This window comes from Molothrus aeneus, chromosome 1 (genome assembly GCF_037042795.1).
Source record: "Molothrus aeneus isolate 106 chromosome 1, BPBGC_Maene_1.0, whole genome shotgun sequence".
In the NCBI taxonomy this organism is placed as follows: domain Eukaryota; kingdom Metazoa; phylum Chordata; class Aves; order Passeriformes; family Icteridae; genus Molothrus; species Molothrus aeneus.
Genome location: NC_089646.1, coordinates 41,642,067 through 41,669,754, shown reverse-complemented (window position 1 = coordinate 41,669,754; position 27,688 = coordinate 41,642,067). Strand labels below are relative to the sequence as shown.

Genomic DNA, 27,688 nt, shown 5'->3' with positions numbered 1-27,688 from the left:
GAAGGTTTCTTACAACACTCCCTGAAGCATAAGCATGGTACTTAAAAAATCAAAATAAAATAGTGTTTGCTACTTTTGTCACCAAGTAGTGCTTTATAAGGCTCTGATATTTGGCTCCCCTGAGCCATCAGAACTCTGTGGAGCCTGACACGGGTGGCCAAAAGTGTCAGGCAGCTCTGTGGAGTCTCTTGAAGTGATGTGAAGTTGCCTTGACTGTTGGCAGTTTGGAAAAGAGCAGCCTGCTCTTCAAAATGCTGCATTCTGCAACAAGAGTTTGAAATAATTTTCTTTCTTCTCAAGTCCCTCCTCCCTTTCAGGCAGATATGTGCTTAGTTCCTAGGAGCAAGCACCATTTCTTAACCTATTTTAGAAGAGCTTGTTTTGATGTTCCTCTCAATGCTCTGTTGCATGAAATTAAAGCGAAACCCTACTGTTACTTTACAAAAGAAGAAACAAATATGTTCCTATCTGAAGATAAAGAAAGCTGGTATTAACAGAGTAATTATTACAGGTATGTTAGACAAAATTATTAACTTCTTTATAGGTGATTGTTGCAAAGGAGATGTCTGCATCTGCCTTTCCCATTTTCTATGTTATAAGAAGAACTGAAAAAACAACTGTGCAAGTCCAGTGGCAGCTTCGGAGGGGGCCTTTGCCACCATCTATTGGTGAATGAGGGGAAGAGGCAGAGTGAGCTGACCTTGCTGATGTTCCCTTCTCTACCCAGTGCAATATTTGTATCATTTGGGAGTTCTGGGGTAACCAACCTGTGTTTTCTTCATCTTTCTGTGTGAGAGAGTGCAACATGACTGTAGTTATGCCCCCTGACTTGAAAACTGTCATAGACAAAGCTTAACAGCTGGCCTGTTGTCCCACACACCTCTGAATGGAGCACAAGGGAGCTTGTAAGTCACAGAGAAGAAGGATTTTCTAGTGTCAAGTCTCTTGTTAAATAATTTTGTCCTGGTTTCTGGCGATGGAATAGGGCCTATTTTCTCTGCCAGTTTCAAGAAAAATCACGCTGGAGCTTGAGTAGAGCCCCATTGCTGCTGACAAAGCTTGGAAGAGTGCAAAGCTAGAGCAATTGCTGGCATTCCTGCACAGTCCACTGAGAGAGGAGCTTGTGAAAGGACATCCTGTACAAATAAAATGTTTGCAGAATCAGTCCATGCCCCTAAAAAGACAGGCAAGAAGAAAAGTGAAGAGGGTCAGTGCCAGCAGCTGAACCAAAAGTAAATCTGCAAAGTTGTATCTGGATATGAAATCAGTCTATTTTATTGGATTCATCAACACTGCTTGCATATGCAAATCCCTCATGAATGAAGCTTTTGTAGTGCAGGCTACAAAATGAATTCAGGTAGAGTCAGTGACAGCAGTGGATGAGCAGAGAGACAGTTTAAAGGAGTTGCTTAGTTTTCAAATCAACAAATTGCTGTGATTCTACTTAATCCATCAAAAAAAAAAGGGAAATAGAACAATCTGGCAGCCAGGCGGGAAGATAGAATAGTAAAGGACATAATGTTCCAGCTATTTTAGGATCCATTGACACTATGAAACTGATGGCATCAGAGAACAGTTGTTGAACACATTTGGGGAACAGCTGTGTTATTGCTGAAGTGTAAAGACAAAAGTGTGTGTAGACCTGTCGGGGTGCTCGAGAAGAATAGTCTGGTGGTGGTAAGGAGAGGCTTCTCTTCATTGTTAAACCATGTTCTTACTCATTTTCCTGTGAGTAAAGGAGGACTGGCAGAGTCAAATGACTTGATGAACACTCTTTATTTCCATGAAAATGACAGTTATCATATATAATAACTTTGATAGCTGTATCAATCTTTCTTAAATAAGATTAAATAACTTGGATCAAAAATGTGCCTTCAACATTCATTCAGAGATGCTCTGGTCATTGTTAAAGTATCTCTGTTCCTTGAATAAGACATTTACTTTTCTTCTCTTTTTCCTTTTCTCTCGGTGGGGCTGCTATTTTGCTTGAGTTTCAGAATGGACCCACCACAGGGAAATAAATTGAGTAAAGAAATATGTCTCAAGATGATATGAAAGATACTTCTGAAGTTATCTTAAGGTAAGTTTTTGTTCTGGAAAAGATTTTTTTCACTGTTTCACTCACTTATCAGAGCCTCCCTGCCAATTCTAACCTGCATGATGTGTTTGAAGTCTGTATACATTTGTTACTATTGGATGAATTGCTTTGCAGGAATTTTAATATATTTCACATTGGCTTATCTACCTGTTCACAGCCACATACATGTGCATGTACAGATGTTGAACAAGGATTTGCTGTAGCCAGGGAATAGTGAGCAATCTGTGGTGGTGAAAAGATGTCAGTTCAGGTCTGCTGGAGTGCAAGGGCTCTCAGAACTACTTTCAGAAATACAGGGTCAAACAATCTCTGCTTTTCCCACTGTCTCAGTGTGAGAGATATGACTGTCATCTCACTACGATTTTGTATCTGAAAAATTAGTATTTCCCCCTTACTGGATTATTGGTAGTTTCTGAAAAAAAGTGTTAAAGTAATGTCATTGACTGCATGCAAAGCATGAGAAGTATAACATTGATATGGAAGTTACTTAGTAGTAGTTTCTTGTAATTAGGGTGTCTTTTGTGTTTTCTTGTTGGTAGCACAGTTGCTTGCACTGATTGTGTGCAGGCATATTGCAAATTTTCTACTCTGCTACGTGAATAAATGTCCAATTTACATTAACTATGATGTCCTTTACTAATGCAGATGAGAGCTCAAAATCTTCAGAGGAGCTGAAATTCAATTTGTGAAGATCAGAGCAGGTGTTCCATCTCTCTTTAGTCTATATTGAGACAGCCAAAATGCCACTACAACTTAATCTTGACTCATATTTCTTGCATTTACAGCTATGCGGTCTAGGACAATTTATATCAGCCTTTTATTTTTTGTGGTGATTTAATGTCTTTACGTTAGATTATGGCTTTAAATTCAATATGTTCTTACTGTGCTATAAATTCAAAACACAAACACAGTTCTTGTTCCTGAAAGCCGACAGATGAAAGAGAAACAAAATAAGGAAAAGAAACTACCTGCCAAACTGTGTGGGAAGAGAGAAACAAGCAGTATATATGTTGAAAAACCACAAGAGAATAAAAAATGCCTCTTTTTAAGAACACGTGGATGTAGCACTAACAGAGGAAAGGAATCTTAGTAGGGTTATTATGACATTATTCCTTCAAAATTTACCATTCTTCTACCTCTTTGCAGCATTGCACCTTTTCTCAATTGGAATGCTGTGGTGAAGAAAGCTTTTAGTGCCCAGAAGACTTGTGGGACACACTCAGGGGGCATGTTTGCTTTATGCTAGAGAATCTGAGTCATTCATTTGCTGTTTCTCACAGATCCTGTTTGCTCTCTTTCTGGGGAAGGCAAAGAGTTTAGCATTCCCTGGCTGCAGTGGCTCTCAGGTTTTACTATGCTGATATTTACCTACCTTAGGTAAATATATTTGGTTTAGTAGAAGAAAACAGAATAAGGAATGGGATACTTGTCTCTTTCCATCAGTCCCTCTCACAGATGTTCCTATGGGAAGAACAAATTCTGCCTGAATAAATTAAATATGACCTACTATGATTTAGGTTATAACAGTAAGAATTTCAGTAGTATCATTGATATTACAGGAATATCTGGGTCTATTATGACTGAATTTGGGGTTTTCTAGCTTACCTATGACATTTACATGGGCAAACACAGTGGTGTTTCATTGTTTGCCATTCACAGAATCACGGAATGGGTCAGGTTGGAAAGGATCAAAGTGGGGTCATCTACTCAAGCTCCCTGCTCAAGCAGGGCCAACCCAGAGCACATGGCACAGGATTGTGTCCAGGTGGTTCTGGAATATCTCCAGTGGGGAGACTCCACAACCTTTCTGGGCAACCTGTTCCAGTGCCTGATCATGCAGCCAGTGAGTTCTTCCTTGTGCTCAGGTGGAACTTCCTGTGCATCACTTTCTGGCTGTTGCCTCTTTTCCTATTTCTTGGCACCACCAAGAACAGCCTGGCTCCATCCTCTTGGCAGCCCACCTTTAGATACTGGAACACAAAACCTCACCTTGTTTATAGATACTTTACACTGTTGATACATTGTCAGATACATTATTGACAACATTTTAAAGCATAGTTCTATGGAGGCTTTAGTTTGTTTATGTTGTCTTGAAAAAAGGGTTTCGTCAAAACACTTGAATATGGAACATTTAATTCAAATCAGTTATATTTTGGATTCAAAAATATTTCCCTGTTGGCTCATATTTTCCTTTCCTCATAGTGGGACCATGACAGTCTTATCCCTTGTGAGAGAAGATCTTTAATGATGGAAGAGAAAATGCAGCTAGGGAGCACAATGTGTGGGGGAGAATGAGAGCATTCAGCAACCAGTGGATGGCCTCCATGGGGTATTGTAATAAAACAACCACATAAAAGAGTTATATTTTCATATATAAACAAAAAATGGAGACCTTTCCAGCTTTATAATATGTTTGTTATATTTTGCACATGAAGTAAATATTTTTTAAGATAGGAAATTGTTTAATGAAAATGCTGTGTAGCTGCTAAAATATAGATTAGCATCACAAAAACTACATTAGGAACTGGAAGAAATTTGAAATAAAAACTGAGAGCATCTTATCAAAACTTTATTTCTAATTTTATTCATTTTTATTTTGGTCTATTAGTAGCAACAACACATAAAGTTCCTTTTCCTTGCAAGGGTCTAATGGCTCTTCCTGGTGTTTCTACAGTTTTTGTAGGTTTCTTAGGAACTCCAAAACAGTGTTGCTGCTTATTCAGTCTGTGGGATACCCTCTCATCATCCACAGGACTGCAAATCAATTTGGATCTTCTTTGTATGCTATCACCTCTGTGAAAAAATCATGTTTATTTCTGGGTCTGTGAGGGATATATAATTATTGAGGCAATATTAACACTATAAGAAGCTGTAAGTTTAGCAGCAGTCCAGTCATTCTTGAAAATCCATCTGACCTGAGACATCCAACTGGCAAAGGTGCTTGGAGAAATCATAGCCAGAAATAAAACAAAAATAATGTTCTAAAGGGAAGGTGCTTTTCTGATCAGCAAGAAGGGGATTAGGAACAAATTAGAGCTTTGATTTCCTAAAAGAAAGTTAAATTAATAAAAACCTTTTGATTCAGTGGGTTTTTAACTTGTTACACTCTGCCTTGTTCAATTGAGGCTCCCCCACACTGTAGTTCTGACAGTTCTAGCCTTGACATTTCTAATAATGCTTTCAATACCTCTTGAAAATTCCTGTAAAAAAGGATTTATGTGGTGCATTAATCAAAGCAGACTATATAGCAATGTGCTTTCTTCCCAAATAAATATCCATGTTCTGTTACTGAAGTTGATAGAATAGTTGATGGACACTGGTGACTTGCTTCTTACTATTCCTATGCTACTGGATTTTTTTTTTCATTCAGAAATGCATAAGCAGGATATGTATTTGGTTTTCTTCCTAATCTTGCAGCTGATTGTCTAAAACCTCCCATCTGTGGCTTATGCTGGTTGAGCATACAAGCACTTGCTTTGATAAAAGAGATGCTGCAGAGATTTGATGCAAATGAATTTTTCATGCAGACTGTTTCTGTGGGGCTGCTGGCACAAAGTTCCCAGGAAAAGCACATGCCTGGCAGAGCTGTTGTAACCCAAAGAAACCTAGATGGTAGCTGACGAGGAACAACATGTGCTAAACAACAAAATCTTGTTCTAAGGTAAGGCTCACTTGGAGAGTGGTGGCTCTCTATCCAAGATGGGCAGCTGTAGACTGTGAGATAAAAACCTCAATTATTTTCATAACCAGCTAGTCCAAGGTGTCTCCCACTGTATATATGAATGTTGAAAGATCACACAATGTAAGCCAGGACAGCGACTACCATGCTAAATCCAGTGGCCCCTAGAGCAGCAGCTCTTGCCCCTCTTTCTTCTTGCAATCCCAGCTGATTTATCTGCAGTACTCTGGAGGGTTCAGTAGGAATTAGTATGCTGAGAAACAAAGGCATTTATCACCACTGAAGGGAAACAAGAAGTATCAACAGTTGCTTCTATTAACAAAAAAAGGTTGGTTTATAGTGTTACTAGTAAAGCAGTGTAACCATATGATTTTCAGAAAGGTTACTTAGGTTACGTCAGTATTTGCCTGGCTTCTTTTAAGCTGTCCCTAAATTACGGAAGCAGGGAAAAGAAAAATAACTGGAAATTTCCCAGATGTGATGCCTCAGGCTTTGCCTAGAGTCCCAGGTTACTGCTCATCCATCTGCTCTTTGCAAGAGAAATGCTGATTTGCGTTTGCCACAGGGAACACATTTTCCAAGGCTTGGCAGTAATGGTGGCAACTGCAAATCAGGGTCATTAACAGTGTAGCAAGAAGTACCTGCAGCACTGGGTCTCCTAAAATGCCTTCAGGTCCACAATTGTCATTGTCACGCTACAATTTTTACTCTGCTCAGTTCAGAGGGTTTTCCCCAAGCCACCTTTAGACAGCTTCAGACAAACTCAACCAGCCAAACAAGGCCAAGCAAAACTTAAGGCCATACATTTTTGTGCCAATATGGAAGGAAATGTTATAAGCAGACACACAGACAATCCAGTTAGTCTAAGTAAGTGGGTAGCCACACTTATCTTTTCTCTACCAGAGCCTAAATGTGTCTGTGTTCTGGACAGTCTCCCTCCACTGTCACTCCCCACTTACTTTTAGTGCCTCAGCTTCAAAGTTTGCACTGACTAGCAAATAGGACTCTCATCCTTTTCCCTGCAGGAACTTAATCTACTCTCATCTTTTTCAAAGGCTTGAATGTCTTCAATCCTCCATGGTCTATATAATTGAGAATTGAGGCTTGGAATATAAATGTGGGGGCTTGGTGTCTGGATCTGGAGACAGACAGGGGGGCCAGCTGGCTGGCTAGCTTCTCGTCGCCAGGGTGGGCTGAGGAATTTATATTTTAGTATCCTGTGGGAACTATTAATGTCACATATTTAGTGTTATAGAAGAGATGAATTACCATGCATTCTCTAAATTCATGGTCTCCAGTATATTACCAGTTTTCAAAGGAGATTTCACATGACACATCAGTTGTGACAGTTCCCATAGAAAGATAAATAGTCCAGTACACATCATCCACATCTGCCTTTAGTGTTTGTACCTTCAGTGTCATACAGTCCATCTCCCACTCACTCCTAGAGAGCCTCTGACTGCATTTGCTCAGGGCCTCCTTTTGGAGAAGAGCAGCTTTGTCCAGTCAGCACCTTTGGCAGAGAGCTACCAATAGAGCTGCTCATTGGAATTAGTGCACCATCTGCTCTCAGTTGGGTTACTTTCTCATGTGGATGGTGCCACCCATTTGTGGCACTTGATGCTCTCAACCCTGTACTGAATGAAGCTGGAATAATTTTTCACTATCAGCATCTCTATTCTATATCCCTAGTGAGAAGGACATGGATGTGCTGGTGGATGAGAGGCTGGACATGAGCTGGGAATGTGGGCTTGCTGCCCAGAAAGCCAATCCTATCCTGGCCTGCATCCAAAACCATGTGGTCAGAAGGACAAGGAACGGGATCCCTTCCCTTCCCTTCCCTTCCCTTCCCTTCCCTTCCCTTCCCTTCCCTTCCCTTCCCTTCCCTTCCCTTCCCTTCCCTTCCCTTCCCTTCCCTTCCCTTCCCTTCCCTTCCCTTCCCTTCCCTTCCCTTCCCTTCCCTTCCCTTCCCTTCCCTTCCCTTCCCTTCCCTTCCCTTCCCTTCTTTGTAGGATTTTTCCTACATTGCACAAGTTACTAAACCTTTCAGCAGTGGTATTATTTACAATCTTCCTTCATCCTCCTGTTCACCCTTTGCATTACCTTTTTAAGACTTAAACTAACCAGGGAATTAATGTTGTGCAATTTTTTTATAGAAAGCTCTCAGTAATTATTGGACTAACCAAATAATTAAAGTGTTAACATGTGTCTTTATAGTATTTGATCTAGCAAAGCATTTGAAATGTGGGAAGTATCCTCTTGAGAAGTGCAATATTCACTCAAGTATATGCTGATTTTAGAGTCTTCTCTTATGAACTGTAAATTTAAATGTTGCTTGAAAAGACCTCCTAGTGAATTTATTGACCTGTTGTTAGGAGTTTGACGTGAGGGAGATCACCTCCAATTAACTCAGAAATTAAAAACTGTTCATAGCATTTCCGATCATGAAACTTTATGCAAGCTTCCTTCTTAAAACACACAGGAAGGATTTAATTATGTATCACAAGCTGAGAAGGTGTATAAGTGTTTGCAAGATTGGATTTTTGGATAATAAATCCTTCAAGGCAGAAATTTTATTTTAAAGTACACATTTGTACGTGAAAGCTGTTTCAAAACAATCTAGAATGTGACTTTGAAGCATGCCAGCTATTTTTGCACCAGCTCCTCATGTGGCCATTCTTAATCCAAACAGAGGATCTTTCTGAAATTGCTTCGAGCTAGTTTGGAAGTGGATTAGTAGAAAGGCCTCCTTGCTGGGGCATTAGAGTGAGCACAGGAGGAGAGGGCCCATGGAGCTGCTTTTGTAGGGAAACTCTGGCCAGGCTGTTTTCCCACATTGACACAGCTCATCACAGTAGGGCCCTGATATTGACTGGAGCTCTTCTCTGCTCCTGCACCACATAAGCATTTATGATTGACAGCACTGCAGACTATTGAGTTGTTTGAGCTGTTTATAGCTGCACTCTTTTTTGAAACATAAGAGATATCTCTTTTGGGTAGATTTCCTCCTGGTAGCAAACTGTCACTTCCCAGGTTTTGTGCTGCAGTGAGATGAATGCTTAGAAAGCAGGATATACTTGATTTTATTCATAAAGCATTGCTCATGTGATGGAACATCCTGGCTCCGTCTAATTAAGCGATAATTCACCGTGGGCAGGAGTGTCTTTCAAAGCGGTTATTGACTGCCTCAGCTGGATACCTGAAGGGCCCCTGCTGCAGGCCACACACCTGGAAGAGCATTAGTCTTCTGGGAATTTATTTTTCAGGATGCTTTACTAATATTAAGTAAGTCATTTTGTCCTGTGTTAAGGTTTTTCTGCTTATGTGGTGTTTATAATCTACACTGAGAGTAATGCCTGGCTTTGTGGAGCACAGCAGTGTCTGTCTGACAGTGATGTGAGAGCCAAGAGTGCAGTCATTTCCTCTTCCAGGTGTGTTACCTGAATGGGGTCTGTTTGCCCTCCTTAGAGGCTAAACTTTGCTGAAGGCTGTATGGAGCTCTGATCAGGGCTTTACTAGTGCTTGCTCTCTTTTCTGCCTTTTGCTTAGTTTTTGTGGAATGAAGCTTCAAAATCAAATGCAAGAGAGAAAGTTCAGAGTGTAGCATGATTGGAGAACAGAAGCATACACAGCCTCTGAGAGAGAGGAGAAAAGGGCATATTGAACCATTTGTGAAAAGATAAAGAAGAAATTGTAAGTAACAAAAAGTGCAGAAGGGAAAAAGGAGAGTGAGGAAGCAAGTAGCATCTTTAATGGAACATGGAAAAGCTGAGGATAAAGGAAATACAGTTGCAAGAGATGCTGAAAAAGGATTGCTGGGCCATGAGAAGGTGTATGATTGGTATGATTTGTGATGGAAGGGAGGAAGTCTGGAAAATATCTGGTTAGAAGCTGTGTGGATAGCTTTGCAAATCCGAGATCTAGAAAGGCAATGGAAGAGAAGGCTCAGAATCTCCAGTGAGTTTAGGCACAGGCAGGAAGGAGGCTGGTGGCTGAGGGGATTAGGCATTTTGGGGAGCTGATCTGTTGTCCTTAGGTTATAGGGAAAAGTGCTAAGGCTGATTAAAGTATGAAGATAGGAGCTACTGCTAAGAAGGCAGAAGGTAACTAGGAATGACTTTTTCACGCAAAGGAGCTTCAATGTCATCCAGGACTTGCACTGAGATTTGATTCTTGTTCATATACCTTGGCAGCTGCATTTTGGCTTCATAGGCCTGCAGAGGCAGATTTTGTGGCAGTAGTGAGTAACTTGTGCTTTAACCCTTTCCATGAAAGAGTGCAAGAAAAGTATGAGAGAAGATATTCTTTTGCATTGCTGAGCCCAGTGCCTCCACAACCACAGGTCCTGTGGGCCTTCAGGCCTGGCACAGAAAAAAGCAGCAAACAAAAAGTCTTTGCTTTTACTCAACAAACTCAAAAAATCTTGAGTTTATATTCTGTTAAAATTTGTGAAAATCATAACATCTGAGTTACTTAATGTAGCAAATTCCTGTGTATCTCTCTTGCTTAATGTGGTCTTAGTATGAAATCTTGTATTGCATTAGGTTGTCAGGAAATATCTTTTGTATGTCTACATACAATGTATTTGAAAACATAGACAAATTGTGGGTGAGAATGTACATGGTGAATTATCCACCTGTAACAGCACTTTTGAGAGTCATTCCTCTTCCCTCACCTTTATTCTTTCTCATGGAAAATACCTTCACCCTTCTTCTCTCTTGTGCAGAAGATAGAGAACACCAGACTTAGAAAATCTTGTTAATTGCAGATTGCTTCTTGCTCTTTTTCCATCCCAAAGCTAAAGGAGATGGGCTGGAGATTGTCAAGGCACTAGAGGGTTATGGAGATAGTCTGTTACCTGTCACTTGCATATAAGTACAGCAATATCTTGCTGTAGCCTGCTGTAGACTGTGAGCATTGTTTTTTTTGTTGTTGCTGCTCATGGTGGTCATTCAGGACAGGAAAAGTGAAATGTTGCATGGACTTATTGGGCAGCAAAGCCAACTTGGGTTCTGTCACTGCTGCACTTGCATTTCTTGTATGGCTTATCCTTCATTGATTCAGGTGGTTCCTGCTACTACACAGCCACTTACTAATTCTTCCCCCACCCAGTGGAATGGGGAAGAGAATTGGAAGAGTAAGAGTGTGAAAACTCATGGGTTGAGATGAAGACAGTTTAATAGGTAAAGAAAAACTGCAAACACAAGCAGAGAAAAGCAAGGAATTAATTCACTGCTTCCTGTGGGCAGGCAGGGGTTCAGGCATCCCCAGGAAAACAGGGTTCCATCACATCTAATGGTTACCTGGGAAGACAAACGACAATGCTTCAAATCTTTTCCCTTTCCTCCTTCTTCCCCCCTATTTTTTTGTCTGCTGAACATCATGGCATACAGCATGGAATATCCCTTTGGTCTGTTGGCTGTATCACCAGCTGTCCCAGCTGTGTCCCCTCCCAGTTCCTTGTGCACCCCCAGCCCACTCACTCTGGGGGTGGTGTGAGAAGCAGAAAAGGCCTGTGTGAGCACATCTGAGCAGTAGCAAAACCACCCCTCTGTTATCAACATGGTTTTCAGGATAAATCCAAACCCCAGCCCCACACTATCTAGTGTGAGGAAAATTAACTTTACTGCAGCCCACTGCTGTAACTGACAGTCAGGTAATAATATGATTAAGACATAAGATTTTATTTCTCTATTAATCACAGAGTTTGGCTTTTATGGTCAATATATTTTGTTTACAGGGTAGGCAAGGCTGTTATTTTGTTGCTTTAATGTCAGGCTAGCAGAAAATGTGTCTCTTTCTAAGTCAATAAAGAAACCCCAGCAATAGCACTTGCTTGTGTGTGTGTAAGATAGTAGTTTTTGCTGTCACAAATATTCTTTAAAATAGAAAGTCTTTTCAGTGATGAATTCAGGGTTTTGCTGTTGTAGAAGTTCAACAATCTTGGAGAAGGCTACACCAAACCAAACTATATCTTTTCCAGGCCTGGTACAATCTTCTAGAGTTAACTTCCTAGATGAATAAGTGTGTTTACTTTCATTGGCTGGGACAAGGTCATGATGGCTTTAGTTCTGTGGCAACTGGATGTAGCCAAAAAGTGTTAGAAAAAATGTATCAGTTGCATCAGTTCTGCACCTTCAGAGGGTATCTAGGCAGACTCTGCAGTGAAAGAAGGTGCTGTGCACATTCAGCAAACCAGGAACAAGGCATCTCCCTGGCCTCATGATGATCTATGAGCTCATAGTGGGATCAGAGGATTTCTCCCATTCAGTCTGTCAGAACCACACAGGCTGAACAGTGATGTTTTTATCTGGCAATGTTCAGATAGGACAGACACTGCTCAGTCTCTGGTTGACTAGGTCCCACACCCCTCTGAGTAGTGAAATGTGTCATTAGTTGTGTTTTGGGCATCAGCTCATTGGCTCTGTGACATGGTAGGCAGGCTGAGACCATCATGCCATGAATGGGTTTGAGACAATTTTCCTGCTAAGAGTAGATCTTGTGTTTTTTTAAGTTTTGTGCTGGAATCTGCACCACAGATTAAACAGGTTAAACAGGTCCTCTGGAAAGTAAAGTGGCTTGGCCCCAGCTGCACCCAGTCCTGCCTTCTGGGGTCAGGAAGATGTAAGGCAGTGACAGTAGAAGCCCTTCCCTGAGAGGGCTGGGAAAATGAGAAATGTGGAGATATGAGTGCTTCCAGAAGCATTTTCATGTGTAAACTACAAGTAATATTTGGGCTGGGTTGGCTAGAGTAAGGCTGTTGCCTACTTGTTCCCTGCAGCAAGCTTGTGATACCTGGCTGACAAGTGTCACAAAACCCAAATGAGTAACTGCAAAAGGCTTGAATTCAGCATGCCTTTCCTTGAGTGAATTTCCATTTGCATTTGTGTCACTTGTTCAGATTTCCCCTAATCTAATGGTAATTTCCATCCTCTGAAGAACGGCAAAATAATCAATCTATTTGACCTTCCTTGAGGTGATAGATGGAAAAGCTTTGAAAATACTGAGCAAGGCTCATACCTGCACCAGGTGATATATTGCTGCCCCAGGGCTGCCTGGAAGTTTCTGCCTCAGACTCTCTATCCTGTTTGCATATCAACTGCTCTAGGAGAAACTCTTAGAAACCTGATAGGAGACCAATATAAAGGAGGTGAATGTAAAGTCAGAGAGAAGGAGGTGAATACAAAGTCAGAGAGAAATGTTCTATATTTTCTTCCTTTGAGGTCTGTTTTCAATATTTTCAATGTACCAGTTCAGCTGATAGAACAATCTCACCCATAAAAACTCCAACCATTGTCAGCTAAAATGGACCTTGAGCAACAGAATATCTGTTGCCTGCCTGAAATGAGTCTCTTGTGTTTAGTGTACACATGACCTGTTCTGTAGACTACTGAAGGTGATTAATCTCCTTTGTTCTGCAATAGAATTGTATTAAGATCACAGAATTATTTAATGAGGTTTAGCCATGGAGATACTAATCTGTATCTGGAATGTGCTCCTTAAGCTGTTCCAACTAGATCTTCAAGCTCAGACTCTGACAATTAAGGTGAAAATGGTTTTGTCTGCACAGGACAACTCAAGAATTGGAAGTAATTAATGGATTTAATAGGTGGATTAGTTAAAACAGATTAATTCCTGAACTTCTTCCAAAGACAATTAAACTAAACCAAGTTAAGGCCACTTTCATTCTGAGTAAAAGCATCCACTTGCCAACTTAATGCAGTTTAACTAATCTTATTAAAAAGTGAATTAGGATTACTTTTCCTGAATACTCTCCCTAGTTCCTTTGCATTAAAGCATAAATGACTTTGCCTGTGCCTTCTTCAGGGTTTCAGGGCTTGGTTGAACCTGACACAAAGATTAGATCCTATGATTAATACTCAGGAAAATATCTACATGGCTGCTAGGAATAAAGTGAATAGATTTTTATGAAGTTTGATGTGCAAAATTAGAACATTCCAAGCTATGCATCTTCCCTTTTTAACAGTGTTTGTACTGTGGAAGCTTACATGCAGAGTGACAAAGGCATCTAATTTTAGCAGCAGACTGGATGGAAGTAGCATAAGGGCTGTGCAGGTTGAATCACCTGAATTCTTATTCTTCTAGGATCAGAGTACTCAAAGGTGTTATGATCCTCCTTATGTAATCTGATTTTCTGCTATTCAAGGTTAGCAGGTGAGTTGTACCTTAAGTCCTGCTGAGTGCTGAATGACTGGGAAAGTTTTGAAGTTCTTCTCTATTATGTATCTTGACTTTGAGCTGGTGTCTGCTCAGGTGGAGAGATCACTCTGTGTGCCCAGCTCCCTGGCTTTTGCATGAGTGTGGCAGAACCTTTGTCTCCTGCAGTTTCACTCTAAGGAGTGTGGCTTGTTCCACTTTTTATAGGTCTAGTCCCAATGGAGACAAAGTACTTGGAACTTCTGCATTTGATCTGGCCAGTTTGTGGCAAATCTGGCTTTGCTTAGCAATGCTGTGGTTAAAAGAAAAATACAGTGCTGTTTTCATTTTATTTTGTATTTGTTTGTTTCCTCAGGTTAGTAATAAAAAAACTAGTTTTCCCACTTTAAAAAGAAGACATATATATTCAGTATAAAGTTGAAAATTACACTATCAGCTCTTTAGCACAGTGTGTGTGTGTAACTATAAAATGCTTATTGTTGAAAACTGGTGTGCAATGCAGCTTACTGACTAAAGGTCAGGATTGCAGAGAATCATAACCACTATTTAAGATCACAGAAAAAAAGCATTTTTAAAAGCATGAGCAGGCAAGTTATTTTCTTTCTCTGTGTATTTGCTCCTGTTTGAATATCCTACAAGACTGCAATATGTAGCTCAAATTCAGCAACTGGTAGCACCAGAGTAGAAAGGGGGCTGTGAAAGCACATCTATTGATTTTTAGTGTGACAGTGTGTAGTCTCAGCAGTTGGTCCATGTGCTCTTGTGTGGGATATCAGTGCTTAAAATCCTTATGATCTTTCTGATTTTGGTGAGAGTTGTCATGTGAAGAAGTCGTGATTCCCATCAGCTGAATTATAATGCAAAATTATGCTGCTGCTTTTTTAGATCCTTTAAACCATGATTCTCAAAATCATCCTAAAGCTGTCCTTGCTTTATTGACTTATGTCTCTCTTGATGGAAATGGATTATTTTTGATTGTAAGGAGGTTTGAAAGAATAAGGACATGTGCCTTGTGAAATGTTTGAGACAATGTGTCATGCTATGTTTGAGCCAGTCTCAGAAGCAAGATGGGCACATTGTTCCAGTGTGGTGCCTGAGCTCATCAGACACATCTTCTTGACCTGAGCTAGTTACCACACACAGCTCTGTGTCATGCTTTTAGATTCTCTTCCTAGAAACTCTTGTGTGTTACCTCATTGCATGGTGTAGTTAGGCCTGAAGGAGACACACCAGCTCCCAATTAGGTGTCTAGAAAATGTTTGAGTAAAGATTTTTGAGGATGGGAAATGACCCTATCTTAATTAACACCATGACCTCTTTACATCACTCAAGGAATGTAGAATGAACTTAGAAGGAAGGTAAGTGTAGCTCAAAAGTGCACAGATTTCTCTTCTCTGTTACTGGTGGTACAGGAGGGCTTTGGTCTAGAATATTTTTTGGTTCCTAGACAAAAAAAATCTTCTCTACAGTGCATGTTAAATAAAATAATAATTCTCTCTTAACAGACAGTCCACAAACTGTTTTCTCATGCACCTGTGGTTTTTTTACATGACTTTGTTTGAAAGGACAAAATGGGTATCAAAATATGAAAAGTTTACTTCCTTGACAAATGGCCAGGTTTTACTCAAGAGGAAGGCAATGCACTTTAAATGGTGATCTGTGGCACTTCCCCTAACTGGTTTGATCTGATCTGTTACTAAATCCCAACACTTTGTAATGTAATAAACTCCCAGTCTTTGATTACATCTGTCACCAACAGCAGAGCACTGATCAGAAAAATCTCACTTTGATTTCTCTGGGTAGTGGATCAGATGCGGCAGTCAGAAGGAAGGAGATAAAGAATAAATGAACAACACAAAAAAGTGAACTTTTCATCTCTGTCCACAAAGACGTTCTTTAGAACTGCAGATATTCAGTTCGTTTTTATTCTTAGAGTGAGCAAAACCTTTCTCTATACAGTAACTGAAAGTCACAGAATAATATGAAATCTCTTTTGTAAAAAGTATGTATCAATGCATACATGGTGATAGGGTATTTCCAGTTGGTCCTTCTGGTGTATAACCCTCCACACCCATGCACCTGCAGTCTCCTAGCCTGTTCTTAAACAGATGCAAGTTGCAAATCTGTTCAAATGCCAGCATCCTATCTATCAGTCTTCTGCATTTTAATCTGATTAGAGATAGTTGAAAAATTCCAGACTCTTAGATCTAAGATTTCAGGTACTACTCATATCCACAGACTACCTCTTGGCATGCAAATACCATATAATCTCTGGTGTCTCCATTCTGAGACCAGTGGTTTGCACAACATAAGAACTCTCAGTCTCAAAATATTGCTGGTCCTTCACGCTTCTGTTGTAACATGGACAAATTCCAAACTCTTTCTTCGTCTTCAACACTATGGAAGCTCTAGCTTATGGTATAGGTATCTCAAGTGTTCAGAGTAGTCTCTGTCCAGAATCCCATCCCACCCCAAGATCTTCCTCTTCTGAAGTTGATGTAATTGCCTGTGCATGTCCTGAGCTCACAGCATATTCCCATGCCAGTACAGGTGTAACAGATTTTAGGTGCCTTAGTCAACTGCAAACTGGAATAGGATTTGCAAGCTCTTAATCAATGAATGTTTTAAGAATAACATGAAGAAATTGTGTATTCCTCTTAGCTGTACTTTTAAATAGAAATATTTCCTTGAGTTATGGATTTGAGCTATAATTTTTCATGTTGCCTTCCATATGCATGCTGTTTCTGTGATTTGGGTAAGTGATGATTAGAGCTATTCTAAAAGTAACTGTTTTCATATCAGTAGCAGGGCTGAAGTGAGAAAGGACAGGCACATTAATTATACAGCACACTTTATTTCCAATGCCAGCTCCTGCTAGGGCAGGAAATATTTCTCGTTACTCCAGAGCCTCTTTTGGCTCATGCACCTTTGGAGATGGAAGCCGAGGTATTTTAGGAAGTTTCTTGTTCATTTAAAATAAAATGTACAGTAATTAGACAAAGCAACCAGTGCCAAATGCAGTGCATCACATATGAAATACTTAATTACAGAGAAAATTATGTGTTCCAATTGATAGAGTAATCTGTAGTCTAATTTACTTGTCTTACAACTCATTACATCTGAGATATTGATTTTCCAGTAGGTGGCTTTACAGCATTTTATCTCTGAGTCCTTGGTTTGAGTCTGATCTGTGAAGCTCTCTCAAATAAGCTTGGGAAGCTCAAACCTCTCTATTAGGTGGTGCCTGTGGAATAATCAAAGTAGACAAACTTCAGTAGTGCTGGTAATTTGTAAATAAAGGGCAGGCAGAAATGAGTCACTTAAAATGATGTGTCTTTTGAGACTTATAAGATGATGTCCTAGCAGGTAGCTGAAGTGAGCAGTGATTACTTTTTAATTATATGTACCTTGACTTTCAGGGTTTAATATCTCATTTATTTCAATTATACTGTGTGAAGCTTCCTACATTAAGCCGAAGGGGGTAGAAAAACTGAAATCATTAAACCTTGTTCTGAACTTTCATAAAAAGTTGAACACCTTGAGAGTGTGCTTCACTACATGAAGTATTAGCTCAATTACAGATGAGATCAGCTGCTAACCTTGGTGGGGGAGACATGAGAAACTATTAACCTTTTTAGCAATTAGCTAAAGCACTGCATTTTGAGGAGTTTTTATAAATCATATTTTTCAGAAGTTTTCATGATTTGTAGGTCTTGAACATATTGGCAAAAGTTGTTTGTGCTAAGCAACTCAAAGCAACAAGACTTCATTGATATGAATCATGCTCCCTATATTTTCTTTGTGGGAGTGTTTGTTTGTTTTGGTTAATTTCCTTTTTGAAAAACATCTCACTGGGATGTTATATTTTGCATTTAGCTTTTTTTTTTCCCCTCTGAAGCAAATGGGTAATTTCCAAGTTAATATTTCCAAATTATTCTAATTTATTAGTGGACACATTACACTATTAAATTTCCCAAGTAACACTGGGTTCTTGACCAGCCTCAAGATCCATTTAGAGCTATATTTCCTAAGACGAGCAGTATCCAAAACTGCATCTTTTAGAGAAAGATTAGAATCTAATCTTTCATTGGAAGATTTGCAGTTATATCTCAGTGCACATTGATATCTGAAAGCAAACAGATTGGTGTTACTGAAATGTAATTTTTTCAGGTAGCTTCTTTTTGATCCTAGTGAAATCTTTATTTCAATAATATCTCGTGGAACTGAATTTCATGTGTTTTATCAGTTTTAAAAATCTCTTCTCTTTTAGGATGTTTCCTTATTAGCTATTAGGATCCAGTTACTGCATTTTTTTATACATTACTTATTTCATGGATATGCTATATTCCCAGGTTTTGAGTTCTTTTGCTTTTCAAACAGAAACTGTATTTCTTTTTCTTTGTTTTCAGTCTGTTCCAAAATGGAGATATTTCTGTGTATTTAGTTGTTTTTATTGCCCTTTCCTGTTCTGTACTACTTGTGCTTTGGTTTTGGAGATATTGGATGACCAGAAAGCAAATGTGATTGTGCTGTTGATTTCATATAATGGCACTTTGATGTTTTCCAGATTGGTTGTTATCTGTTTCTAAATGAAGGCTAAGAGGTTATTTGTGATTTTCATACTGCCATTGGACTTTGTGCTATTCAGAAAGATGTCTAATTCTTTTTCTAAATGATTATGGGCACAAGCCATCAGAGCATGCAAGGAGCTCATCCTGTTCCTTTCATTATTCAGCATTCAACTCCATTTAAGATGCATTTGCTACTAGGTTATTCAGTTCTCTAATTACATTAGGTTCCTTAGTCACGGATCATTCTGTTAAACATGTGAGCTAGAAGAAAATAAACAGGTTCTCTCTCTCCTCAAAAAAGACCATTTACTTTCCCCAGTACCAAATTTCAGATCACTTGCATTTTATAATATTTCTTTTCAATCTTATAGTCACATGGGAAGACACCTGCCTTTTGGGAGTGCCATTTCTTTTCAAGGGATGTCCTCACTTAAAACCTTAAGAACAGGGAACAGAGTGCAAGCTCAGAGTCCAAATTATTCCAGTCCTATTGATTATTCTTACATATAACTTATTTCTTCCACAGGATTTTTGTGACAGGTTTGAACTAGTTGTGCCTTCAACATTTTCTTTTTAAGATGAGATCTTTTCTGAAAATGTTGCCATGAGGCTAAGTGGAATCTGGATTTTATTTAAATTTTGCCTCTCTGTACCACTTGGAACGTTATTTAGTACAATGGCTGCCAATCCTTTTGGATCACTGCTATATCCTGTCTGAGTGCTGCCTTTCATTCCCCCAATATTTAGATTTTTCCTTGCTGTGTGGTGATGAGAACCATCTGGCACCCGAATTAGGTGGTCCCAGCAGAAGAAAAAGGTTCTTATTTATCAAAGGAAATCTTGCCCATTTACAATGAGGGACTAGCGCACGTTTCAGTTTCTGACTTCCAGAATAAGACAAGTGGTGTAGTGCAGGCCTGAGGCACAGCAGCCTGAATATTATTTAACACACAGAATGAGGCAATTTTCTAATGAGATCACTGAGGATATCATAAGGATGTGTCTGTGAGATCATGAGTTACTGGGCTACTGGAAGCAATATAGCAATATAGCAACCTTGGGGTATAAACTTGCCAAGAGCTGATTAGCCTTGCTGGTGTGTCTAAACAAAAAGAACTCATGTATTCACTCACAGCCTTGTTTAGGGCTGCGTGAGCATGTCTGCAAAAGCTGTAGCAAATTTCTGCTTTAGGAGATCTAGTTCATCACTTCAGTTTGTGTCTTTTCTTTCCCATGGTTGCTGGTTTCGTCCTACAGTAAAAGTTTATTAAAACTAAGAATTGGGAGCAGAGTAGTTTATATTTAGAGTGTAGAAAAATCTGGAGCTCATTTAAGTGGTCTTGCTCAGAAGAAGAAAAACATGTCTGCCTTTCAACCAAACACTTGTAAATTATTATGGTTTTGATTTATAAGAATTCTTTCTCACTTTACACATCATCATGTAAAGCTGACCTGCATGCCTAGGTGCAATAGACCAGAAAAACTGAGTGGAATAATAATAAGAATAACAGAACTATAAAGCTTGTCATGTTGGTATTTGTGTTCTCAGTGTCAGTGCTGCTTGGCATCATGACAACCCCATTTTTATCTGTTCATATCTAAAATTGACTAATTGCCAGTTTTCAGCAGTATGCAGAAATTTAATGCATCATTAAAAGATCACCTAAGAAAGATTTTCGGAAAGTGGTTTTTCTTTTCATTTATGCCTCTAAGTCTATCAGGGTCTTAAACTTTAAACTTGTATCTAGTAGAAGTTTCAATTCATTTTGGATGATAACCGTAAACAGTCCCTAATTAAAAGTGAAAACAAAATAACAGCAAAAGTATTTGTTACTGTGTCTTCAAAATTGCTGCAGAGGGTTGCAATGCTTGGGCACTTTTTGTTCTACCTTTTGTTGCATTTCTGACCTCGGTTTTTGATTAGTGCGAACGGTGTAGAAAAGTTAATGATCTTTCTTGTACATGCTAAGATTGTGGCACTTTATAAAATTTTTGCTTTCTCTCTAATCTTTACTGCTCCACGTTCCCTCCAATCAATTAGTTCTATGAAATCTGCTTCAACATCTCTATCAGTGGTGAGAAAAATATTATTGATTTCAGTGTGCAATCATTCCAGTAGTTTCTTTATGAAGCATTAAGCTATCAGAAGCTGTGACCTTGCAATGAGAAAGCAAAATCTCAACAAGACATGAGTCCTGACCCTGTGTGCTGTTTCCATAACAATAAGGTGGAGCATGACCTTGACCTTATCTCAGAAGAGCTGTTTTTGAACTTAGATTCAAACAGTGAACATAATAAGGAAGTTAATAACATTCGTCCTCTGTTAAAGGAAAGGAAGACAAAGGCAGACATACTGTTCTTTTTTGTCTTCTTCCTCCACTTTTAAAATGATGGATGTGGGCTATAAACAAGTCCCTATCCTACATTTAAAAACATTTTTTTGGTCAGCTTTTGTCTAGAGACTTGCTAACAACTATTTAGCTTGCCCTAAGCAGATTAGAGAAGTCGTACAGTAGATCTCTCAAGTTCTCTATGGACCTGTTCTTGCCTAGACTGTGGATAATCTGCTGTCGTGTTATTTCTCTTATACCCAGCCTGTACCAGGTGTCTCTTAGAGATTACCTATATGAGGAGTTGGTGTGAAGATTGAGTGAAAAGTGCTATAGGCATGCCATGCTGTCTCTGTGAGACCACTCCAGTGTGCACTAACAGCACAGCTCATATGAGCTGGTTTATGTGAGGTGGAGAAGGTTACCTCCTGCTTTGTGCAGCGTGTCTGTAGAGGCAATTAACCTGAGTGGCTACTGTGCTGAGAATTTGTGCCCATTGTGCTGCATCCACTCAGAAAAGCCCCACTTTACTGACAAGCATTTTATTTGGTGTGAACTCAGTTAGAAATTTCATTGTCACCAGCACAGAGCAAGATGAAACACCTAAGAAAATGAAGCTGAGATTGTATCTGTACTGCATGCTGTATTTGTGTGTAAAATTAGAGTGGCTGGATGCTTTGGTACTCTAGATTTTTAGAATACACAGTTGTATGGGGTGGTGCAAATATTTGGTGAAAAGCAAAATGACTTGCAGGGACTGCATGAGAAGCAATACCAAAAAAATGAAACTGTATTGTTTCCACTGTATAATGGAAATTGGTAACACAGGTACTGATAGAAAGACACAGAGACGCATTTGCATAATTTTATTTTGTTCCTAATATTCTCATAACACTTACAGAAAATATTCATGTCAGAAGTTGAATGGGAGGCATTGTTAAGTGGTTGGAGTACATGCAATGTCCTTGAAAGTTAATTAAGGATGTTTCTGAGTCTTGGTTAACTGTGTAGTTGAAGAATCCAGAGCATCTTTCTTTTGAAAAGAGGTATCTAATGATTGTCAGGGATCTAATCAAGTCTTTGCAGTACTGACACTTGGGAGACTGCTCGATCCTATTTTATGGAGCTCACCTACTGAAAGCTTTTGTCTCTACAAATGGACTGTAGTGTTGTTTCTTCCCTTGTGTCTCTGATGACTTCTTACCTGAGGTCTAAAATTGGCCATAATATCTCCAAACATTTGTGTACGTCTAGCACCCGTTCTCACAATTTCAACTGCAGATGTAGTTGGACCATAACTCCTCTGGGAAGTTGAGGTCAGTGCTCTGTATGTGCCTTTTGGAAGTGACAGTACCCTTGATTGCTTGGGGGTTAAAAAGAGCCAGAAAACAATAAATCCTGGATATATTTCTATACCTCAATTTTCTTACTACTCTGAAATGTATTTTGGACTCTTGGATCTGTCCCTCTGGGATGGTCCAGAATTGCTTTTTGTAGTCTGTCTGGTCTCCCAAGCTGCTGAATCCTCCCAGTTTAGCTCCTCTTTAACCTCAGTCTTTCCTGGAGCTAGACCAGCATTCCTGCTAGAAAAGAATGTTCCTCTCTTATCTCCTTCCCAGAGCTCTCTCTTACATTACAAACCTCCTTTGGTTTCTCTGGTAACTTTTCATTGCACAGAATTCCCATCTTACAGATGGATAAGTACAGCATTAAGCATCCTCCATTAGTTTCCTCAATAGGGAGAAATACATAAAGACACAGAGGCCTTTCAGGAGGCAGTGCTTTTCTTTGCACTGGATTCAAATTGCTGCATAGACTGTTATCTTTGGATTTTTCAGATAGATCCTCAATTGTTTGGGGTTTTTTTGTTTGTTTGTTTGTTTGTTTGTATTTTTTCCCTCCTTTTTCTTTTTCTTTTTTTTTCCTCTTTTTTGTTGTAATATTTCTTAGATGTTTCTGAACATAGGATTATTAGCAGCCTTTACAAGTGTAGTGGTCCAAACAGGGATACAGAATGCTTTTATGGACATTTGACATCCTGGCATCCTTGTTTGTCTCATTTCCTTTACACAGAGAGTGCCTGTACACACACTTGCTGTGTGTAAGTGCCTGTACACATGCACTTACACACCCATGCCAGCTTCAACCACTCTGTGCTTGTGTGTGCACCCAAGATAAAATGAGGGAGGGTCAGGGCACAGAGAACACAAATCACTAGGTACTCAAGGTATTTTAATCCTTACCATCATATTCTCAGGAAAGGTCCCTGGCTTTTACAGGTCATATTTTATTGGATTATTTCTACCAAGTCTGAAAACAAGATGTGATCTCTGAAAAAAGTGTCTGGTTAATAGGAAATTCATGATTTTATCTATTCTGAACTCTTACATTTAGCAGTCCATGGGTTTATTAGTGTTGAGGTCCTGATACATAATTTGTTTCCTGTGCCACTTTACAGCAATGTTTTCATGGCTGAATATCCTGTAGTATATGTGTCTGTAGCTTTCTGTTTCTTACCCACGTTACCTCTATTTACATAAGAAATATGAAGTCACCAGGTTGGCTTACCACATCATAAATGAGCTTTGACTGGCATCATTGCATGTCCAATATGTAGGCAATCCTAAAACTCCTGTGGCCCTCTAAAAACTGACCCACAATTTTCATCCTGTAGCTCCTAAAGAGCTGGGTACACAGATGAAACAAGGCTGTAACATGTAGCATTTTTAGCTTCTTAGACAACTCACCATCACCACCAGCACACACACACTCAAACATGCTACTGACCTCTTCAGTAATATTTTGTTTTCCACAGCATCTTTTCCTTTTGTTTCAGGAGGGCCCTGAAACACCTTTCAAAGGACTGAAATATGCAAAGATGCTGCTCTCTGCTTTTCAGATGTTGTTCCTGACTTCAGTCCACCATAGAGCAGAGTGAAGCAAAGGGGCAGTGTGGCATTCTATCTTACTTCCCCATATCCATATGCATCTGGAAGATATTATTTTAGGCCTGTCAGCTTTTGCAGTGATAAGTTAGCAATATAGATCACATATAAGCTGCATCACAATGATTTTTAAATGAGATTTATTCATTTAAAGTGGATGATAAATGGTTTTCTTTTATCAGACTCTGGCAAATGAGATTAAAGCAATGTTATTTTCCTGGAGTAAGAGAGCAGCTGGCACAAAGTTAATGTCTGTAGATTGTACTGTGCTTGCCTGACCTTGCAGAGATGTGTAACAACAATGGGGAACATCCAGGTAGTTTTTCTCTTCCTAAGTCCTGTTTATGTTTTACAACCAGGTGCTACCTGGAGTACTGGTAGGCTGTGGGTTATGTGAGCACTGTGAGAGGCTTTGGCAGGAAAGGGCAGCGGACAAGACAGCACAGTCTGCTCCAGCCTTTCAGGGAATCATGTATACATGCCAAATCTCTCCCAAAACTGTGGGAAGCACTGCTCTGTGTTTCTTCAGCATTTTAGAAGGTCTAGCATATTGTACAGAGTATCTTGAGTATGCTCCCCTCAGGGGTTAGCTCATCCTGCTGGGCACTTGGTCTTGGTCTCTCCTGGATTCCAGGAAATATCCTGATACTTCCCCCCTGATTCAGATACCATGAAGCAATGTAAGAACTGCATAAATAAGCCTTACAGCCCATTGCAGTTCTCAATTTGTATGATGGCGCAAAGAATTTGTGTTGCATGCCCTTAATATGACATGAGTGGATAAAGGGAGCCAAATGTATATGGACTTGTCAGCATTACTTTCACAGAGTAGCTCCTGAAATGAACTCTACTGAGAATTTTTTTGAGGAAACAAGTTGGTTCAGTCTGGGGCACTGGGAGAGCTCATTATCTGGAAGAGCAGTGGATTTTTTCCCCTGGATGAATTCTCAGTCTACAGGATAAAACTTTTCCTGTTGTTCTTTATTGCATTCAGGAAGAGGTCCTGTCCTTGTCCCTGGAGCTTTCTTGGCAGGAGGTTGGCTGTACTGAAGAAGATAACAAGGATTGCAGAGGGTTGCCCTCACAGTAAAGAAAAGTACTGGAGAGGTCAGGGAAGAGCTGACAATGACACTAGAGTTCTTCTGTTCCACTGACTCCACAAATGTCTTCCTGTCCCAGAACTCTGTGGGTATGGGAGATGGAAGGGAAGATTTGCAAACTGAGAGTGATTCCTCTCACATTGTGTTTTGGTAATACATCTACATTTCCTTCTGGTGATTTTGCTCAGAGGAGCTATCCTGTGGTACCTTTATCTGTAACTTTCTCTTTCTTGCCTATATTTCCTCTATTGACAGAAGAAATAAAGTCACACAGTCGGCTTACCATATGTCATTGGCGAATGAGCTTTGACTGGCATCTACCCCAGGGAAAAAAAGACTTTGTTATGCAGAGTACATCTCCTGTTTCTCCCATGACACGTCTCTTCAGCATCTCTCCTATGAAAAAGAAATCCAATTGCCACTGCTTGATTTTTGTCCTGCTTCTCAGATGTTATTTTTCTAAGAATTCCTAGCTATGAGTCTGTCAACAAAGTCTGTAGCTGATGGCATTTTGCCCCATCTGTCACAACTCTGTACACTTTGATAAATTAGCTGTATTGGATTGCAGACTTAAATTGGAAAGTAGTACAGAGTAATAAGTTATTTTATTGGTTTCTTCCTTTTGATCTTGGATTGCTAGTCTATAATCTACTCTACACCTAGTGATCTGAGCATTTGCTTTGCTAAAAGTAGCTGTCTATTTCAAAGTTTTGGGTTTAGTCCAATGTTGAATATCAGGCCACACAGTGGGCAGGAGAGGAAACAAATTAATTCCTTGTTTTATTTTGAGGCAATACTCTATAAATCTCCAGTTTAAGAAGTGAGTCACTTTTGCACACTCAGAACAGAACAGAAGACATGCATTACTAGATCCTCTAGACCTGGTGATGGTTCATCAGTTGTCCCTTGGCATCCCTTTGGGTAGTCATGCACAGCACACAGGACAATTGGAGACATGAGGTGCAAGACTGAAGACTAATTCAGTTAAATTCTCATGCAAGATCCTCCTACCTCTTGCAGTAAGTTCTTATACATATATAAAAAATTATGTTGGGGTTTTTCTTCATTCTGGGGAAAAAGGAAAAGGATGGTCCCCCATGAAATGGAAGGTTAGTAAAACATCTAAAAGCACTAGATATTTTGAAACCCCTCTGTAGACATATGTATATAAACAGGCTCTGAGAACTGTTGAGAACAAATCATCCTGCTGTGCTTCTGTGCCTGGTGCCTATAGAAAGAGTTCAATAGGAGTGGTCTGTGTTAATCTTTTGTGCTTGGAAATCTGAACTCTGATGTTCAGCTCCTCAAAACATACGAGAAACAAGGCGTATTAGTGATTCTACTGAGCAGACAAAAATCAAAACCTGAACAACAGAGAAAAATGTTCTCTCTTTGAAACCCCTCTTCAGCTTTTCTGGAGAACATCACTACAGGACTGGCCTAGAAAGAAAAAAGCAATTGGGGATTTCAGAGTGCTCAATGTCCTTGCAGTGTGTATGAATATTGCCATTAAAGGCACGCTGAAAATGATCTCCTTTGAAAAAAAACATTGTTAGCAATCAATAGGAATTCATAAGTAGAACATTTTATAGATCAGAAATTGAGATTAGAACAGGTAAAGGTTATAGGTCTCATATGCTCATCTGGCTTGGTAGAATTCAGTTTTCTTCTAGGTTGAATAAACTTTATTTGTGACTGTCTTATTTTAATAAAAATTAAAAGACATAGTGAGCAAGTCTGAAGAAAAAGTATGTTGTAATTTATGCTTCAAAATAATTTCTAAGAAATTTATTCAGACATAGAATTAGTTCTTTGCTCCATTTATGAGATAAAGAATGCACTGGGGGATATAAGATGTGAAACTTAAAATATAACAAAATATAAAATAGGAGACATCGAGTGCAGTACATTTCTCTGTATACTGACCCCATTCTATTTATTTTTCCTGTGTATGTTTTTATCATTATATCTATAACTGTTAATTTGTGAGGTGTTTCCTGTGCAAATGTGGAGGGCAAAACACAAGAATGAGAACACCTCATTCAGTGTGAGATGATTTTTAATCTATTTTGTTTCATCTCATTGTTCATTAGTGATACAAATTGAACCCAATCTCCAACTCTGATGTAACTTTGCATATTTAAGTTGGCCAGAATTTCATCCCAGAGAGCCTTGAATTATATAGCTGATTCCAGTAGACCAATCTAACCTCACAAATCTGGCCAGCTTTGTGCAGGAGTGTGTGTGTGACTCTGTATATTATTTTAATCTTTGGATCATAAATAACTTAGTGGAGCATTACAATAGTTTGTTTTCTGTAATTCTAATACTGCAGCTCTTTTATGTTGTGGTGCTTGGCCTCCATCCTACTGGGTGGATAACACAAATAGGCAAGCACCTTTAGGTACTTCAGTTTCTCTGAAGGGAGGGGTTTCTTCCCCAGCTCCTTAGGTCCCTGTCAATTAAAAAATCTTACAGGGTTATAACTGAGACCTATATTGCTTTGAAATGAGCCCTCACTTTTAAATGAGATGCCTACCCTTTTGATCTTTCAGTTTTAAAGTCTTTTCTCTTCACCCTAATTCTAGACCGACATCCTCTTTCACCTTTGCTCATGGAATAAACAAACATTATATTTTCATTGCTTCTGAGAAGGAACAGGGAGACAATGGTAGAAACAGTGTTGTGGCTTCTCACAGGTAAAAGAGAAGGGCTGTGTGATGTTAGGGTAGAGAATCAGGGCATGGCAGAGAGGAATTAAGCCCCAAACACCTGTAAAAGGTGTTT

At 39.4% G+C, this 27,688-nt stretch overlaps 1 protein-coding gene across 1 annotated transcript in view; it reads left to right on the top strand.

Annotated features, from left to right (window-relative positions):
- The first annotated feature begins 2,014 nt into the window (after positions 1–2,014).
- The window catches only part of GADL1 (glutamate decarboxylase like 1), a 164,685-nt gene continuing 139,011 nt past the window's right edge, over positions 2,015–27,688 (top strand). The window contains exon 1 of the mRNA XM_066555621.1: positions 2,015–2,080. The gene's annotated coding sequence lies outside the window, so the exon portion shown is untranslated. The remainder of the gene's footprint in view (positions 2,081–27,688) is intronic.